A 21,021-nucleotide genomic window follows, 5' to 3' on the forward strand; every position below is an offset into this window, starting at 1 on the left:
TTGCACTTTCACGTTCCTTCTGATCCTAACTGCACTTTCACATTCCCTATGCTAGTTGCACTTTCATGTTCCTTCTGACCCTACACATGTACACTATGACTCTAGCTGCACTCTCACGTTCCTACCCTTGCACTTGCTTGACCTACTTACTTTTCCACTTCCATTTTTTCAACTTTTCTATTCAGTCGCTAATCTCTTACTAAAGTGTAACTGCAAGGGTATCCCCCAGTAGCATTTTGGCCCCACAGCCCCCAACGCTGAGTTTTATAGCTTAAATTCTTAAACTTAATCCAATCCTAAGGATGATTGGTAGTGTAAAAGAATGTTGGCTAATGAAAGAATAAGCTACAGTATATTAGTTATTGGATGTATGGAATATAAAACCTTTAATTATTAGAGAAATAAATTTGATATTTGTAAGTAAAGATTGTTGATAATGAAAGTTGTAAGTTCAGGTCACTGTTATGGATTTGATGGAAACAAGTATTTTTGATAAAGTGTTCGTAATATTTTGATAAATAGAAATAAGCTATGGTAGGCTAACTCCTAAAACGGATTGGTTATGGTGTGACCGTTGATTGATATTAGAAAGGATCTTTCTTTAATTTGGATATTTAAGAGGCGACCTCAGCAAAAACCTCATTACTGAAAAACTAATGCAGTGAAGTGCATAGTAAGATGAACAATCTAATTTCTTGGGCTTAGAAAATCTCGGTGTAAAGTGTTTCTGTTTAACTAAAGGGAGGGAGAAGACTTAGGAATCATTTTGGTTGTGTAGATAAAGGTGATTTGTGATTAAGTATAAAACAGATGGGATATTAACTGGATGAATTTAATGGCCACTCCAATCGAAAGAAGCTCCTTTAATTTCCAGGTACTTTAGGTAATCTAGTAATATTTCTCTCTCTCTCTCTCTCTCTCTCTCTCTCTCTCTCTCTCTCTCTCTCTCTCTCTCTCTCTCTCTCTCTCTCTCTCTCTGTGCTACATGAACATACCTTGATGAGTAATATGCTAATTGTTAAAAGTAAAGGGAGATTTTTCATACATTTTCCAGTAAGGTCGAATAATGAAGAAATTTTCTGATTTTAACCTGATGATCTCCTCCAATTTCAGATCTCCCACTCCCCATCCTTGATCCTTCCTTATCCCAAATTTGGAAATGTTATAAAAAAAAAAAAGATTCTCGCCTCATATGGCTGATGAGTCTCCCATTGCCCCCCTCCTCTTTGAGCATCAGCATTTGCCATTTATTCCTCACCATAAAAAGGGCTGAAGGGTTCATGAGGTAGATCCTGATCTTAACTAGAATAATCACTTGTTCTTTTAGACTGTTATTGTATTCCCCACGTACAGAGTTTGTTCATTCTTTTACTGGTGTCTTGAGAACTGCAGATCAATGTGTTTGCTTGAATATATTGTACTTGTCAAAGGCCGACAGCCTGTCTTGGTAAACATGTTGGATTTTAGTCTGCTTATTGATCGAGCTGTCATGTCAGTGCGGGTTTTATCCTGACAGCTAAAGTCATGAAAAAATATGGTAATGTTATGCCATTATTAACTTGCCCAAAAGCCTCAAATTCTCCTAAGTTTGTAACGGTTTATCAAATTTCAAAATCAAGTATAAAAGTTCTTATTTAAGTCAAATATTTCAATATGTTTAAAAACTTTGTATTGTAGAAGGTTATAATGTCAAATGTGCAGGTTTTGGTACTATCATTTTCATTTCTAGTAATGTTTTATGCACTTGTGTCAATGACAAAATCATCAAATTTGTTATGAACTGTGTAATGTAAGTAGTGTAAATTCTATCTAATGTAAAAGGATTGTGATTCAATGTACTCCAGACATGTTTATGCTCTTTTTGAAGTTAATGTGTAATTGATGCTGTTATTTCTATTTTTTTCATAAAATCTCCAAGTTTAAGTACAATTAGAATTTTAAAGGTTAATGATACGTGTACATAACGTAAGTGTTTCAAGTAATTTGGTATGAGGGTCATTTTCAAGTCTTGCATTTCAGAACTTTTTATTATGGCGAGATAGCTGGGCTCTCTGAAAAGGTGCACAGCTCGGCTCATAAATTCCATTTTGTTTCTTGTCTCGTGTCGTTTGTGCCCTTGACATAAAGAAGGGATAAATAACACTTTAATCATTTTTAGAAGAATTGTGTAATAAGTTTTTGAATATGTTATCGTTTACGGGAAGGCTGTCCAGATGTATGTGTGTGTGTGTGTTTGCGTTGTTTGAAAGGTGTGAAAATTGATTTGGTATGAAGAATAGGTTTATAAAGAATCTCGTCAGGTTTGTGTGTTTTAAGTGGGGAGTTTCCTGGATTTATGGCAAAGATTTTTTATTACTTTATATTGGTCTAGGTACGAAAATTCCATTTCTATAAAATTGCATTGATTATTTATCATGGTAACATGTGTTTTAAACATGCGTTGACATCTGGGTAGGTTTTTTGGGAGGAGGTAATGCAATACTGATGTGCAGCAATAGTTCTGTCTTCAAACAATATTCTTCCTTAAGGAAAATTAATATCATTGTAAGAGACATTTAGATATTTTACATATGCGAAATGAACAATAATTGGAATATCATATTCAAAAGTTCACTAAGTCCCTAAATATAGTTAACTCAAATCAGGTTAATTCTCTTTTTTTCAATCCCTTATCTATGTTTATGGTTAGATAATATATATCTTGATAATGTACAGAAATTGTAAGATTATTAAGATTATACACTGGATCGTGGGTAGGTTCATACCCGACTTTTTTGTGTAGCCATTTTAGCTTTTGTTTGTTTGTTTGTTAGATTACCTAACCTTTTGGCCAGTTTTCTTTCAATTCATTAGATAACCGGTATCAACTTATCCTATTTAAAATTAGCGTGAACTTTGATTAGACGTGTAATGATTAAAATGCTTCACACTCAGAACATGGATGATTATCAAAATAAAAAGCCTTTCTTCTTATTTGTAAGAGAAATTTACAAATTGCCATATTGAAAGAGGGTACAGTTTAAAATGTTAGCAATATCAAAGGGTGTAGTCTTTCGATATCGCTTTAGGTTTTAATCTTGCCAAAAACAAGGTACTCACTGCTGACCTTGTAAATAATTATTTCTGTGCCCACACCTTCATGATACCATTGGTTTAGTTGTTTACCCTTAAAGAGTCATGAGAGCTCACTCGAGCTAGAATAGTTTTAATATAAAATTGAGAATTACAAGATTACAGTAGATTAAAAATGATTGATGGAGTTGCAAAGTAATGAAAAAAAAGTATGGGAAATTGAATATTGCACAACCTAGCTACTCTAATGTTACTTATTTTGTTCCACGACTATAGGGTAACACGCTCTCTCTCTCTCTCTCTCTCTCTCTCTCTCTCTCTCTCTCTCTCTCTCTCTCTCTCTCTCTCTCTCTCTCTCTCAAACCTGAATGGGATAGTGCCATCAGCGCACCTCTAAGGACTCTCTGTAGGCGTTATTCAACGGTCTTGTAGCTACGATATGTTTATACCCTTCAACTTTACGTCCTCCTTTCCTGCCTTCATCCTTCCATCTTCCCGTCAAAGCTCTAATAACTTTTACTTCAAAGTGTACCTGTATGGTTAATCCCCCGTTACACCTGGGTGTTGAATGGCCTCACATGGCCAAGCGCTGGGCTAAATTTCTAGTTTCAATACAATCTCCTTTTTAAAAAACGTAAATCACAGGATTGTCCTTCGGATAACATTTGTTTTTTTATAACTGATAACGAGATCAACTGTTTTTAAAGTCACTTTTGCTCTCTAAGATGGCTGTTCATTGCACATCGGTATAGAAAAAACGATTAAAACCCATAAAATTTTATCCTTTATCAGTGTTTGATTTAATTGTGATGAGAATTTGCAAATGTTGAACGTTGGTGACATTGTGCTATGGAAGTATTATGAATTTCACTGCAAGGAATGAGAGATTGTTGTGATAGTATTGAGTGACTGATGTGGGATTCTTGTGGAGAAGTTAGGTCGTTCTTTTGCCTATTTCCCTTCAATGGGTCATGTCCCAAAGGGGATAAAGGAAGTCAGATTTTTGTCAGTGTTTCTTTAAAAGGTTAGACTGAAACGATTTTAGGTACAGATTTTTATGCAGATTGGTACAAATTAGGATTAAAAGTTTTTCATTTAGAATTATGTTGGGTTTTGCATTGTAATTTACGTAGCTTAGCTTCTGAAGAAAATTCATGTATCTAGGTGAAAAATATCCTCTTCATTTTGGGAAGTAGCCTACAACAGCCAGTCAGTCAGCCAATTGACAAGCTTCAAACTCACGTTTCCTAAAAAAAAAAAAGTATTTTCCAAGAGTAGAATCATCAGCTTCGTTAAGCAGAGCATATAAAAATGGCTAATTTATATTTTGAAATAGCGCGTTATAATCTTAGAAATGTATTAGAGTAAAAAAATTGTTTTATTATATGCCTGATTATGATAGATTTCCTGAAATAACTGTGTCATTAACTTAAAAATATTTATATGGATTTATATAGAAAAATTCTTTAAGGATCAAGTTATTTTCTCATTTTACAGTTTTGAAGTAACATATGATTTGTTGAAGTATCTAAGGAGATTATTTCAGTCTTCATAAAGTCACCGAGAAATTAATGATAGACGATTATAATTTATCTTTTTGTTGAGAAATTTAAATTTGATGCATTGATCTTTAAACGTTTATATTTTCGTAACAATAATTAACTTGTATAGAAGTAATAATTCTTGGTCCTGTATTTCTCTATGAAAATGTTTCTAGTTCTTTATTATTCTGAGTTAAAACGCGTAATGAATTTCTCATTTTTAAACGAATTAAATAGAATTTTATAAAATTCAGTAATTAGCATCTAAGAATATATTTGATTTTTTCACTACAAGTATTTATGAGCTCAGAGACGTTCGTGCCTCTAACAATAATAAAATCATATCTTTTATTTAATATCTGTTAATCTTGCGTCTGTTTTCAGTAAAAAATATCATACTCCCGTATTTCTGTCTATTGTGTCTGAGCTCATTCTGGTAACTTAAAAAGAAAAAGGCATTTTAAACTTCATTTCAGGTTGACTTAATCTAAAGTCTGTTAAGGACCAAAATAGAGTGTCAAATTATTTCAATTACGAAAAATGTCATGATCATTACTATTTTCACTGTAACTGGTAGTGATATATCAGTTACGCAGGACCTGCGTAAAATACGTAATGAATAATAAAGAATTATCTATGATTATTGGCTGAAGATACCTTAGGGAATATATCGCTCGGGATAGTATAGTAAGGGATTACGAACAGAGGATAGTATAGTAAGAGATTATAAGGTGAGAAGTGTATTATAAATAATTGTAAGACGATTAAAGTTTATCAAGGACTTATAAGCTGAGGATAGTATATTTTAGTATTATAAGCTAAGATAGTATATTAAACGTAGGAATAGTGTCTAGCCAGGTTAACAATTTAACTCTTATAGGTGTATAAGACACACTCATTTTTCTAGGAGTATTGTATATTTTGGGATATTGGTTGTAGACATGCTTCTTTATTAGGAGTTATATCAACTTTGCATTAAAACTTAATCTACCTCAAATGTAGGTAAATATTCAATTAGAATCATATGTTTCATAACACTGTCCAAATGCTGGTAAAAAGGAAAGTAATTTTCATAAGGTTATTTCCTAAAATAATATTGTTAGCTTTATAAAGTGTTTCAGGTTAAACTCGCTTTCCAGCGTTGCTTTTTGGGGGTTTGCGTTTGAAAACTTTATTACACACTAAAGTGATTCAGGTGTCCATGTGCAAGGTGAATGCGTACTTCGGTCCGATCTGACTGTCTGCTGGGAGGAGTAGCAAGGATGGTCAGGGCAGTAGCCTTGCACGTCTTCTTCTCTTTTACCTGACTCAATCATGTGCATTAAATGGGACGAGACAGGGAGGCACCTTGGCATTTGTGAATCTTGTCTGCTTTTCACTGAGCTTCAGGTGTCTGTAGTAATGGATCGCTCTGAAATTGCACTAAAAGGCTTGAAAATTACTTTTTCTTTTAGGTTTATGATTTTTTTTCAGCTTAGAAATGCTATTTTTTATTTCTTGTAAAAGTGTGTAATTTTATGTTGCATTAAAGAATTAACGTAACTTGATAATCACTGGAGTCGAAATGTAGGCTAGTAATGTAAGAAAATGGCATAAGCATTTTACCATTTAACTTCAGGAGAGCTGTAAACTATTCCTGAAGTCTTTAAATTACAATCCTGATATTATTGTTGTAAAATTATCAATAAAAAAAAAGAAAAAAGAAGGAAAAGGAAAGCATTCAAGGGCCTAGTAACATTGTTTTCTCAAAAAGATAACTTCGCATTAAGTTTCTGGTTACTAGGTGGGATAGGGGATGGCCTTGGTGGGCTTTCCTTTTCCTTCTTTTTTTTTTTATTAATAATTTTATCTTTCTATTAGAGGAAGCACTACTTACTTACACAATCATGAAATATGTAACCACATTTGCTGAGCTTTAAACACACCAAAATCTGTTCGAAAAAAAGAAAACGGACAGTGGCCGGAAAAAAATTCAAAGAAAACGTGCACTATATTGGGTCAAGGATGACTCGCCTAAGAGTCTTTCTTGGTCGAATCATGAGCCAAGTTTTCTTTGAATCTAGGACGTTTAAAGCTTTCAGAAAATGAGGTTTCGTGAATTTGATATACATCTCATTGACTAAATAGTGTTTGTATTTTCATTATATAACTGAACTGATAACACTGAAAAACCTGTCTTGTGTTTGCCATCAATCTTCTACAATAAAAGTCTTGAACGAATTTCTAAGTTTTTCTTCAGCCATATTGTCTTAAATGGGAAGCTTCCATTGCATATTTAGGTATAATGCTGTACCTAAAATTTAAATACCGTAGCTTCAAGCTTGAATACAATTCAGAGGCTTTTGAGGAATATTAACTAATGGAAATAATGAGCCATTATTATCATGACTTTAGTAAGGATAAAACCTACGTGACAGTCAGCTGGATTTAGAAGTGGACTTGGTCCAACATGAAATACGAGACCGTTCGGCCATCTTGGCTTGTACTTTATATGCATAAAACATGTTACTGCTACTCTCACCACACCAGTGGGGGAGTGAACTAACTCAGTATGTGGGGGGTTCAATAACAGTCAAAAAAGGACGAGTGACTAGTTAGGAGAAAGGACTATTCTCATGAGCCTTTTGGTCCCTATTTCGTGGGGAATAAGGCATTTTGCTGGTGCTTGAAGAGGTAGGGGGGCGCTTGGGGAGAATACTCTGTCATATGAGGTTTAACATAGGGAGAACACTCCAAGTCATCATTTTTTTTTTATTTTTTAAATTCAGTTTTTCATTTTCTGTCCGTTTTCTGTTTGTATACCAGGGGAAACTAAAATAAAGCGTTATACTTATATATATTTTATTTTCAAATTCCTGAAATGTTACAATGAGTATGGTAACTATGTATCTTGCAATTTCTCAGTACGGAAAATATATAGATTAATCAACTTCAAAATTTTTACAAGTTATGCTAAGAATATTATAATCACTTATAGGGTCTGTTACATAAGACATAGAAAACTAAGCAGTAGAGCTAGTTTCTTTTTCATGGAAAGCCCCATGGGTACACTGCTAAAAGGCTATTATAAGAAAGAATTCATTACAATCAAGTGATATGCCTTATTAAACAGCATAGATGCCAACAAAACAATATTTCAAGACAGTTAAAATTATATATCATAAAGCTGTAGATAATATACAACATATTTAAAATCATTTTAACTATCTTTGAAATATTTTGTTGGCATCTACGCTGTTTAATAAGGCATGTCACTTGATTGTAATAAATCCTTTCTTATAAAGAGCCTGTTGGCAGTAGGCCTACGGGGCTTTACATGAAAATAGAAACTAGCTCTACTGCTTAGTTTTCTATGTCATATGTAACAAACCTTATAAGTGATTATTATATTCTTAGCATACCTTGTAAAAATATTAAACATGTTAACCTACTTAATAAGGTTTATCACATAATAATTGGTATAGACAAAAATACTTGGATATACAAGAACTATGGTCCTGAATGATAATTCATGGCAAAAAAAAGTGATACATATACCGAATAAGTAAAGGCAGATGGCCCAGCATTTGAATGTCAGTAGTTAGGACGTACTGACAACAGTACTTAAGTCATATACTAGGTTCATCATAGTCAGAAAGCTGGAAAGGATTCATTCATGACAATAAGTGCAAGATATTTGAATACAGTAGTTGTTTCGAATAAACTTCTTCCCTCACAAAGGAAATGAGACAGTAAGTTTAGTAAGGGGGATTAATTCTTAATATATCTCAAAATTAATGATTAAAATAAAGTTTAGTAAGGGGGATTATTTCTTAATATCTCTCATAATTAATGATTCAAATCTACAGATAATGAATGGTAAAAGCCTAAGATTTTACTCATGTTCAAAATTGAAAAAAAATAGGTAAGACCAGTCTTATATGACTGAGCTCGTCTGAAAAATTCTACACCGTTAACTATTCCTAGAATTACATCATTCGACCTATACAAGGACGCAGTCTATAATTGACTTTAGTACCAATATTACTAAAATTGCAACGTCACTTTTTTTGCCATAATTTACCTTCAAGGACCCTTGCTCTTATATTTTCAAGGGTTTTTGTCCATACAAATATTCTTATGCAATTTACATTATCAAGTAGCAAACACTTTACAAAAAAAAAAAAAAAAAAAAAAACAATTATCATAACTTATGTACAATTATGAGTTACATAAGCATCTCGTGTCTTTAACAAGTTTTAATGTTCAATATTTGTATCTAATAAAATCATAAATGACAAAACAGTATTTAATTGTACATGAAAAACAACTGGTTTTAAACATTTGATATCCAACTTAAAAAATTTTGCAGCACATACTACTGTATCTACATGATGTTACATTTTGGATTTGTTAAGCAATGTTACCTATAAAACAACCATTGATAGTTTTAAAGAATACTCCTTAAATTTCTATTAAAAATTAAACATTTCAACCACAACATTACCCTCTTAATCTGTAAACATAGTTTTAAAAGTACTAATCTTTAAAATACTCCTTCAAAATGATACATTGAAAGGAATCTCTCAGGTATTCACTAAATTGTTTTAAATAACCCATAACTTTTTTCTTTGAGCTCCCCTATAGGTAATTATTTACCACTTTGTCCTAAATAATTGATCACAACCCAATTACTTTTTCCCTTCAAGTTATTGCCATAAGTAAAATTCCTAAATTCATATTAAGTTTAACCTAAGTATCAAGAACTAGGTGTCTGAGCATTCACTTACAAAATATTAATCTTAATCCTTTCATTAGGTATAACTACTCATTAAAGTCTTCCACTCTTAGCACATTTACTTTGAAAAACATTCTGCAAATGCCGATTTAAAAATACTTCCACTGGTGGTTTCCTTCTCTTAACACTACCATAAAAAATTTAATTGCTATTCCTTTCATAAATCATTTATTATACATCTAAATTGTAAAATGTATAAAAGAATATGCAAAGCTTAAAACCAGTTGACAACAGATTAGAATCTTTTAATAGAAATTTAGTCATTATAATGTTTAGAAACAAATGAAGAAAAATAAATAGGGTCTTCTACTGCAAACAAGCCTTTGGAATGTTATATGTGACCAGAATAACTAAATAATATTTTGGGAAAAAATTAATTTTTAAAAAATTACCAATTATGAAGGTTTGAGATTAAGCTTACAAACAACCAGGGCAAAAAAAGTTTTAAAACAATCAACACTTACTTTGATACAGGTATATTTTTCATTGTGAATATAACCTTGAGAGAGAGAGAGAGAGAGAGAGAGAGAGAGAGAGAGAGAGAGAGAGAGAGAGAGAGAGAGAGAGAGAGTGTGTATAAGAATTCTAATGTTTAGCAATACCATTTTAGATCTTAAATACAGTGACTTCCTTCCTAAATATTCTAATTATTCTATTTATGAGTTTCATTGCTTCCCATTGCACATGATAAATGGATTAGTGGGTCGCAAAAAAAGGTAAACACACTTATTGAATAAAATGTGAAATCTTTTAAGAGTATACTTGGTTCTCCCTTCAATTGAAATGCATGAAAACTAATTCTAGTGCTAGAACTTTACATGAAAAATTCAGTTAAGCAGAATATCTGTCATTATTGCAAGTGAGAAGGAAATAGGGTGGTTATTTTGCAGCATATGAGGTAAGTCATCATTCAGTATTTTTCTTATTTCTTTAGTATATTTATAATACGTGTGTTGATTGTTAGAATATGAGTTATTCTCCTAACCCCACACCACCTCTCAAGACAAGTGACTGAAAAGCACTGGCAAGAATTAACTAACTAGAGACCCAGAATTTTTTTGTACAAAAGCCTACTGTAGATTCGAAATTGTGTAAAAGAAAATTCAACGACAGCTGCTATTAATTCAACAGCAGTCTTGCAATAGATGAAATAGTATACATAGGTTATATTCACAAGCAATTTATGTACTTTAATAAACAAATCGTAGAATAAATTTGAATTACTAAAAAGGTGATTAAAATCCATTTACCTTCTGTCACACAATTAGATAACTTGTTTACAGTATTTTACACAATTCTATAATTGATATGATCTAGAAGTGTAGGTTACGAGGTTCAGAGGAAATTGACATTTCATTCAACAGATAGTTTATGGAAATTGAAAACATAAATAAATTTTAAGGAAAAGGTCCTTCCTTGGTCTTAACTGGTTTTTAATATCCAATGTCCTAACTTTTGGAAAAAATTTAACACTACATATAACAATTCCATCTAATTATTGTAAAAGGTAATAGGAATTCATTATCATTCGGTATATTTGTATTTGCCCACGTTTTCAGGCAACTAAACTAATGATTGACCTTGTTTAATATTAAATAATGATTAGGAAATTGTAATCTGATTTTTAATTAGATTAAAAAAGCTCATAAATGTTGATCTGGATTTAATTTTAAAGTTAAATTTTGGGCGTTTAAATTACTAGAAAAATAGTACCGCATAGATGCATAGAATTAAAAAAATAACTAATATTAGCTTTATATACACTGACTTTACTGTATAATGACCAAATAAGATAATTGGTCCTACACTGGGTAAACATTAATCGCTTTAATAATTAAATTCACAGTTTCCAGAAATAAAAATGATAAACCTGAATTAATATGATAATATCGATGTTGTAAAAATTTATATCATTTACTGTAACTTAATGCTTCTTATTTTTATCTTCAATTAGTAATTGCTATTGAACCTATAGTAAATAAATGAAGTGACCATCATAACACAACCTCCTCAAACCTCAATAACCTCAAGATATTTGTTGTATTGTAATGATAATATTTTAATACCCCATAAATATTTGATGATAGACTGGTCACATCAGTCGAGACTTTCTCCGGTGCTCCTTTTGTGGTCAGAAATGAATCAAATTGCCAATTCTTTGAAACATTGTGGATTTTTTCCTAGTATAAATTCCTGATTATTAGCTTATTATCGTCATCTTGGTGTCAAAAGGGATGTTTCATTATATTTACTGTACCACGTATTTTGTAGTTCAATTTCTTGTTTTGACCAGGAGGATATAAATAATTTTCTTCTGTTTTGACGATTCTAATCTGGAAAATAAATAAAAAATATTAATTGTACAGAAAAATTAGTCATTCAAACATTTACTGTGCACTTCAATATCAATAATATTACTAGTAAACTAAACTGCATGATAACTATTAAAAATACAAAATATTCTAAAGCATTAAATATAAAAATTAAAATAATGACAAACTAGAGATGTCCTAAACATTAATGATAGCAAATATTACAACTGAAAGTGTATCTGCTAAGATGGAAAGTATTAACTCATAAACCCTAAAAAGGAAATACTTCACTATAATAATCAAAAGACCTTAACTAACAAAATGACAAATTCGTAGATAATTTGTATTTTTCCTAACTATGCAAACCTTAGCTATATATTAGGGGTTATACTTTCGGCGGAGCTGAAATGACAAGCCATTAAAATTTAGCGAGGGTTAACTATCCACACCGCTAGTTAGCGGGGGTAGGGGGGGAGATAACTTGCTCCCACTCCCGTTCATACACCTGTTATTTAGTCACTTTACTTGGAGGTAGGACTTCATAGGGGATAGAGATGGCGGGCAAGTTTGTATAAATGGCAAAGGTTTGTATAGTTAGGAAAAATACAAATTATCTACAAATTTGTCATTTGTTCCGTAACTGGAATACAAACCACGCTATTTATTAGGGGTGACCCACCCATTAGGAAGGGGGGACGTCCCTGCCAATTTGGTTTTTGGCTTTGCCTGGGGACTCCTTATCTGGGTATGTTAGTACTCAAAAATAAGGAGTCCCTGTCCTCACTAAACCTTGTTACGCAAGGTCCTTGGCCTACGCAAGCTGTGCATTGAGACGTGTTGAAGTGTGACTGTCTAGGTAAAGTTATTCAGAGTCTATGTAGGAAAAACCTGATGTAACCAAGATTTCCCAATACCACCTCGCCAGGGTAAGGGGACGCAACAGTATTAGCTTAATACTAGGTACACAAGGGAGCATGGTTTACCTGCAGTGGTTTGAGGTCAGCTTATGCAGAGAACCCAGGATGCTGCTTTCCCCACGAGAGGGTAGGATGAAGAAAAGAATAAGAGCCAGTCAAATCTCTTCATTCACGCAGATTAAAACCGGGTAACAATGCCCTCAACCTTCTGCTATTTGTCCAATAAGGAGCTTGAGGTATACAACCAGCTGTTGTGCAGCCACCACCAGACCGATAGGGATCGTATAGAGTTCCTGTGGGTCATGTCTTGCAGGACAAAGGTTGTGAAAGTCACCTGGAGCATTCACATCCTTTCTTGTAAAACCTGCGTCACAGAGTAATCTGCTAAGAAGGACCAGGGGCATAGTTATGCCCCTGACACTGTGAGTCGTCATGTCGAGATGATGTTTCGGTGATCCTCCTCTAGTCTCTCCCAGTGCTGACAAAAGGAGGAACCCGGGCAAGCCGTTGCCGTTTTCTTTAGGTAAAGTCTCATACCTTACCCTGGGTACAGTAACGGATGATCTGGATCGTCCGTTACCTAGTTGAGACTTGTGTAGGATCCGTCACCTCTGGAGACTGTGTCTGGTGACATACTCAGGGACGAAACTGAACATGGTCTTTCGCCCTTGTCAATAATGGGCGATGTCGAAAGAGAGACCATGAAGTTCCTTGACTCGTATGGTTGCTGTCCGAGTGTGTAGGAACATTGTGTTCTTAAATCAGGAGAAAATTTGTTGCCTGGTGAAGTGGAACACAAGGAGGTCCCTTTAGGGATCGGAGATTTGAACCATGTTCTGAGAGGAAGGTCTCAATTCCGACTGGGGAAAGGCAAATTGTAAGTCCGTATGAGTTAGGAAAAAGTCTATCGATGAGAGGGTGTCCCTTTCTTTCAGTTTGAAGGTGAAGGATCAAGGTTGAGTGATCATCTTTACCTGTCGAAACTGAATAGGGGGTCTTTTCCTCTTGCATATACTCGAGGATTCCGCTATTGCTGGAATCGAGGTATCGAGTGGAGAGACTCTTTCACATGACCCCAACCACACAAGACGTGATACTGCCTGGTAGACTGATGCTGAGGAATTCCTCAGATATCTAGACAACCTTTTCGCAGAGGTATTGGGTAGTCTTCAGACGTACAATCATAGCAAAGCTATAACTTGTGGTAGGTGTCGAAGTGGGTTGTCTGTTATGTGGAGAGGCTTCTCTTGGAAGCTCTATCAGGAGCTGCAAAAGGTTTAGAGACCGTTCTGCATAATGCCATAGCGGAGCTAGGAGAGTCCCTGAGAGGTTGACCGATGTTCTAGCCTTGTTGAGTGCCCTTCTCCAGATATAACAGGGACGAGACGTAAATGTCATTGTTGTACCCACCGTTGTTGCCAGAGTGCCTTGGGGTCTAGGGCTGGTGAGCAACGGTAGCCTGAAATTCAGGAGCGTTGCAAACAGACCCCCTAGTTGGAGGACCTTGTAAAGTCGGGACTATGTTGGCTACATGGCGATCCAAAGTCCATTCGGTATACCTTATCTGAGATGCTGTGCACAGATTGTCGGCGAGCACGTTCTTTCCGTCTGGAATAGCGGGCTGATAGAGGTACCGAACGGACTTTGGCCCATCTTAGTGTTTATACTATTAGATGGGAAGACCTACAAGCCAGTTCCTACTTGCTTGTCGATGCGAGTCTCTATGTGGTGTGTGGTGTGTCGTCCATCACATCACTGAGTGGTCTGTTAGGAACCGATGAGGCTGCTGAAGGACTGGAAAGTTGGCCTTCATCTCTTAAGAGATTTAAGTGAAGGTACCTTCGGGCTCTGTCCAGAGGGCTGAGGTCGTGTGGTGCAGCACTATGGTCCTCCTTTCTTCTATTTCCGACTCAAGTCTTCTGGAATGGAAGTCGTTCTTGTTTTGAGAAGGTTTTTGTGGAGATTGGTGTTTAGAATCATTCCTAGATACACCAGTCTCCTGGGAGGGAAGTAGGGAAGATTTCCGTAGGTTTACCCTGATCACTGGATCTTGGTAAAAAGACTTCAGAAGTTCCAGTGTTAATGCAAGGTTGCCACTGAGTCTGCTAAGGTCAGTTGGTTGTCCCGAGAGAGCGGAGACAGAAGCCGATCCTGTGAGACCAGGATGGGTGTAGTGGAAAGACCGAAGCACAGTGCCTTGAACTTGGACCTGGGAGTAAGTGTCCTTAAGGTTCAGTGTGCAAATAAAGACCTGAGGTCTTAGCCCTTGATTGAACTCCAACATGGTGTAGACATCGACCCAAAGGGACAGCTCCTTGGTGATCCTTTTGCATGGAAGATTGTCGACGCTGGAGTCTTGACTCGTGTCGTAAAGGATCAGGCGCTACCCAGTGTAAGAATTCTTCTCTGAGAGAGAATTTCTTTAAAAGGAAGGCCACACTTAGCCTTACCACGCGCCCTGATGGGATTGATGCTATTCCCTAGAATAGAATCAATCTGGCGAATGTTAATCAATGGTTACTCGGGTATCAAGGTTACTGTGCAGTTGGAGAGTGCTCCCAAGTAGTTCCCTGTTGGCAAGCCGTTGATGAGGGTTGTCGAACGTTTACCGATCACTTTAGTGTGATGGCAAATGGCCAGTAGCGAGAAGTATGTTGTACAACTTCTGATCTAGGAACTACAGGAAACGGTTGACTAGTAAGTTCGAGTCACGAACTTCTGGCAAATAACCGATGACCAATGAATCGGTGGTCTGTGAGCCGATGGTGAGTTCGAGATCAGCAAGCTGATTATGGTCCCCCCTGTTTGGTCAGAGATGAGCAAGCTGAAGATGGGCTGGTCAGAGATCAGCGAGCTGAGTTCAACGATCGAAGAAAGATGAGCTGACCATCGGTGATCTAGTGATCAGCAAGCTGATGACTGGTTATTGACTAGCAATCGGTGATTGGAAATGGTAGCAATTGGAGATCGTTAGTCATTGGAGGGACTAGAGGTCAAAGATCAGCATTCAGCTAGCAATTGGCGATCTGGTGATCAGTGACCTAGCGATCAGTAAACTGTGAACTAGCCATCAGCAAACAGTGATCTAGAGATCAGTCTGTTGATGCTTTCCTGTTTGCTGCCGGTGGTCTGTCAGGGAAAAAAGAAACTTCAGAAGAGACAGGGACCAAGGATTCCCCGTTTTGATTCCCTTGTAGGATGGAATCTTCAGGATTTTGAATCCTTCTGCGGAGCCTTATTCCTCTTTTCCCCGGTGGCAATGTTATGTGCTTGCGGGGAGGAATGGGGCAATGGTGACCGGTCCAAAAGGTTTTATTCCTTTTTACTGACAATTGCGCGAGTGTGTAGGTGAGTCTGGAGCAATGGCAAACAGGATGATGCTGGTGCTTAATATCTGCCAGGAGAGCAGGCAAGCGCTGGTTCTTAGGCAAGAGCTGGTGCATTGGATCTGCGAGCCTCGACTCTTTGGCAAGAGCTAGCGCATGGATCCAGGACCGTAACTGCGCAGGAGGGCGCAGGAAAGTAAAGAAGAGCACTGGCGTGCAGTAAGGCACTGTGTAGTTTTGTGCAAGAGTGGGAGCATTGGTGCGTGCGTGAGAGTACTACGTGGAGACTGTTGGCGCGTGCGTGCGGAAGACCATCGGCGTCTGCACGTAGAAGACCGTCAGCGCACGCGGAAGGCTGTGCGCGCACTCAAGATTATTGAAGCGCGCACACGAAGGCCGTCGGCGCTCGCCTGCGCGAAAGGCCGTCCGTGCACGTGCGCGGTAGACTGTTGGCGTACGTGCAGGATACCATCGGCGCCCGCACGCAGAAGAAAGTCGACGTGCGCAATACTGTTGGTGTGCGCGCGGGAGACCCTAGGTGCCCGCGCACACAGGAAACCCTAGGTGCCCGCGCACACAGGAAATCCTAGGTGCCCGCGCACACAGGAAACCCTAGGTGCCCGCGCGAGCGGAACTGTCGCCGCGCCCCCGTGCAAGACTATTGGCGCGCGTGCAACAGCATTGGCACTTGCGCGCTTGGAAAATCATCGGCGCGCGCACGGGAGACCAGCGGCACCCGCGTGCGGAACATCGTCGGCGCGCGCAAGAGCATTGGCGCTAGCGCACCGGGAAAATCATCAGCGCGCGCACGTGCAAGACTATTGGAGCGCGCGCGTGCAAGACTATTGGAGTGTGCGCGTGCAAGACTATTGGAGTGCGCGGTCACGTGCAAGGCTATTGGTGCGCGCGCGGGAGACCATTGGTACCCGCACGAAGAAGATCGTCGGCGCTCGCGCACATAAGAATGTCGGCAAGCGCGCGCGGGAGACCATCGGTACCCGCGCGCGAAGATCGTCGGCGCTTGCGCGCATTCGGGAGACCATCGGTACCCGCGCGCGTATATAAGAGTGCACGCGCGGGGGATACCATCGGTACGCGCGCGGGGGATACCATCGGTACCCGCACGTGGAAAATCGTCGGGACACGCGTGCGTAAGAATGTCGGGGAGCGCACACGCGGGAGACCATCAGTACCCGTGCGCGGAAGATCGTCGGCGCTCGCGCACCTAAGAATATTGGCGAACGCGGGCGCGAAGGTAGCGCTAGTAGGTTGGCGGGTCAGCTGGTAGGATGACCAGTGGCAGGACGACCAGGAACTGTGATGTGCCCTTTAAAACAGGGCGAGCATCCACCGATGGGGACCGTAAGCAGGTCTGCGTTAGAGTCCAGGATCGAAGTCCAAAGGACTTCGTTGCAGCGCAAGGCTGCGCTGGTTGATCGGTAGGTCAGCTGGCAGGACGATCAGGCTGCGCTGGAAGGTCTGCTTGATCTTCCGAAGAGGTGTCTCTATGAGAGGCCTCTCCCGCGAACGAGAAAGGTGAATACTTCGTAGAAGAGACTTGAAGATACCCGAGATGACGCCCCTTAGGGCCGGTGGATCAACAAGCTGACCTTAGCAGTAGCGATCCTCCGAAGAGGAGTCTCTATGAGTGGCCTCTCTCGCAAACGAGAGAGGTGAACACTTCGTAGAAGAGACTAGAAGACGGCCATGATGATGCCCCTTAGGGCTGGTGGATCAGCAAGCTGACCTTTGCAGTAGCGATCCTCCAAAGAAGAGTCTCCATGAGTGGCCTCTCTCGCGAACGAGAGAGGTGAACACTTCGTAGAAGAGACTTGCCAAGACCGTGCTCCGCCCCTGAAGGAAGAGAAACTCAGCAAGGGGGGAAGGAAGTCTGGCCGAAGGGCAGCAACAGCTGTCGGAGACGATTAATTTATTAAGATATGGGAAGTTCTCCCTCTGAAGGGAGAAACAACTTTACACCTGGGGAGGAAACTTCCCTCGGAAGGGAAATTGTCCAACCCCTGGAGGCGAACCTCCTTTAGCGTTCTAAGATGATCCGAAGTGCTGGCCATGTTGTCACGGGAGTACTTCCAAGAGAAGGGATGACGCCCATGATGATATCCTCTGAGGGACGGCAGTGACAGCAGATTCCCCACGCATGAACAGAACAACTCTGCTTCGTTGGCACTCTTTAGTCGAACGAAGAAAAACTGCATAGTTAACTGGGAAAATAAAATTAAATAATAATTTAACAAAAATTCCCAAGGGAGGAACTCCGAAGAGGAACCCCAAGGGAACAACATAAAATAAGAATTAAGTATTGCGCCCTCCCTTCCCCAGACGACATTCACGGGAGAAGGGGGGGGAGCGGAGTAACTGTAATAAAAACAGAATTATAAATATTCAAATTAGCTAACAATATTCACTAATAGTGAGAACCACTGACCCTCCGAAGGAAAGTGTTCCCCACGGAGAAAGCTGAAAAGTTTAAAATACAATTAGATTTTCGCTAAAAATAATTGAGACAAACAATCAGAATAGCAACCTAACCCGCGCACGGGAAACGAGCTTCTGCAATAAAACGCTGTTGTAGTAAAGGTGAACGACCTCGAGAAGAGAGACCGTAGTCAATCTTTGAAAGGCCACATTCCCTTCGCTCAGAATCCAAGTTTCCCGTAGGAAAAGAGGAAAAGGCGAAGACAATGGTTGAATAAAGAGGGTCCAGGCGATGGCAATTCCCCTGCGGCGGCCGAGTTAACAGATATATGCCGACGGGAAGACCGATGGACCAGAGAGGGAGAGGTCGTTCCCCACGAAGTGGAACTGTGCTGGCCTTGCTACTACGCAAGTGTCGTTGTCATATATTTATCACCCACACAGCACAAACACTGAAAAGGAAACTTACCACATTTCTATACACATATGTATACATATGTATTCAAAAAGAAAGATAAAAATAAGTATACATGGGTAAGTGGCAAATGGAAGAGTAGTAGAAAGGGCATTAATGGATTACAGTATGTGTTGATAACTAAAAGAATATTTGGAAGATTGAAAGACGTGCACGTGTTTAGGGGTATGGCTAACGGTATGTCTGATCATTTTTTGGTGGAAGGAAAATTAGTTGTAGCAAAAGAATGGGGGAATAGAGTAGGTGGATGTAAAAGGGAGGTAGTGAGGGTTGAAGAGCTAATAAAACCGGGGGTAAAAAGTAAATATCAGGAAAGGTTGAAAATGATATATGACGAAGTGAAAGTAAGAGAAACTGGCAATTTAGAGGAGTAGTGGAAGTTAGTAAATGAAAATTTTGTTGGGATTGCAAGTGATGTGTGTGGAAAGAAGGTTGTTGGAGGCAGCATGAGGAAGGGCAGTGAATGGTGGAATGAAGGAGTGAAGGTAAAAGTGGAAGAGAAAAAGAGGGCTTTTGAAGAATGGCTGCAGAGTAATAGTATAGAGAAGTATGAAAAATATAGAGAAAAATGTGGAAGTAAAGCGCAAGGTACGTGAGGCAAAGAGGGCAGCTGACCTGAGGTGGGGTCAGGGATTAGGTTATTCATATGAAGAGAATAAGAAGTAGTTTTGGAAAGAAGTGAAGAGAGTAAGGAAGGCTGGCTCAAGAATGGAAGAGACAGTGAAAGATGGAAATGGAAGGTTGTTAAAAGGAGAGGAGGCAAGGAAAAGATGGGCGGAATATTTTGAAAGTTTGCTGAATGTTGAGGATAATAGGGAGGCAGATATAATTGCTGTTGCAGGTATTGAGGTGCCAGTGATGGGAGATGAGAATGAGAGAGAGATTACAATAGATGAAGTGAGGAGAGCACTAGATGAAACGAGAGTAGGAAAAGCATCTGGTATGGATGGTGTGAGAGCTGAGATGTTGAAGGAGGGGGGTGTGACTGTACTTGAATGGTTGGTGAGATTGTTCAATATGTGTTTTGTGTTGTCAATGGTACCAGTAGATTAGGTTTGTGCATGTATTGTACCACTATATAAGGGTAAGGGAGATGTGCATGAGTGTTGTAATTCAAGAGGTATTAGTTTGTTAAGCATAGTTGGAAAAGTGTATGGTAGAGTATTGATTAATAGGATCAAGGATAAAACAGAGAATGCAATCTTTGAAATACAGGGTGGTTTTAGAAGAGGTAGGGGTTGTATGAATCAGATTTTTACAGTTAGGCAGATATGCGAGAAATATTTAGCAAAAGGTAAGGAGGTGTATGTTGCGTTTATGGATCTGGAGAAAGCGTATGATAGAGTTGATAGGGAAGCAATGTGGAATGTGATGAGGTTATATGGAGTTGGTGGAAGGTTGTTGCAAGCAGTGAAAAGTTTCTACAAAGGTAGTAAAGCATGTGTTGGGATAGGAAATGAAGTGAGTGATTGGTTTCCGGTGAGAGTGGGGCTGAGACAGGGATGTGTGATGTCGCCATGGTTGTTTAACTTGTATGTTTATGGAGTGGTGAGAGAGATGAATGCTCGAGTGCTTGGACGAGGATTAAAACTGGTAGACGAGAATGACCATGAATGGGAGGTAAATCAGTTGTTGTATGCAGATGATACTGTACTGGTTGCAGACACAGAAGAGAAGCTTGGACGATTAGTGACAGAATTTGGAAGTGTGTGTGAGAAGAAGTTGAGAGTTAATGTGGGTAAGAGTAAGGTTATGAGATGTACGAGAAGGGAAGGTGGTGCAAGGTTGAATGTCATGTTGAATGGAGAGTTACTTGAGGAGGTGGATCAGTTTAAGTACTTGGGGTCTGTTGTTGCAGCAAATGGTGGAGTGGAAGCAGATGTACGTCAGAGAGTGAAAGAAGGTTGCAAAGTGTTGGGGGCAGTTAAGGGAGTAATAAAAAATAGAGGGTTGGGCATGAATGTAAAGAGAGTTCTATATGAGAAAGTGATTGTACCAACTGTGATGTATGGATCGGAGTTGTGGGGAATGAAAGTGATGGAGAGACAGAAATTGAATGTGTTTGAGATGAAGTGTCTAAGGAGTATGGCTGGTGTATCTCGAGTAGATAGGGTTAGGAACAAAGTGGTAAGAGTGAGAACGGGTGTAAGGAATGAGTTAGCAGC

General features: G+C 38.6%; 1 long non-coding RNA gene across 3 annotated transcripts in view; it reads right to left on the reverse strand.

The window, feature by feature from the left end:
• Positions 1-9,913: 9,913 nt before the first annotated feature.
• LOC137616678 (uncharacterized) overlaps positions 9,914-21,021 on the reverse strand; it is a 279,052-nt gene continuing 267,944 nt past the window's right edge. For all 3 annotated transcript variants that reach the window (XR_011039479.1, XR_011039478.1, XR_011039476.1), the window contains one exon: positions 9,914-11,723. This is a non-coding gene — a long non-coding RNA (uncharacterized lncRNA). The remainder of the gene's footprint in view (positions 11,724-21,021) is intronic.

Source organism: Palaemon carinicauda, chromosome 22 (assembly GCF_036898095.1).
Source record: "Palaemon carinicauda isolate YSFRI2023 chromosome 22, ASM3689809v2, whole genome shotgun sequence".
NCBI lineage: Eukaryota > Metazoa > Arthropoda > Malacostraca > Decapoda > Palaemonidae > Palaemon > Palaemon carinicauda.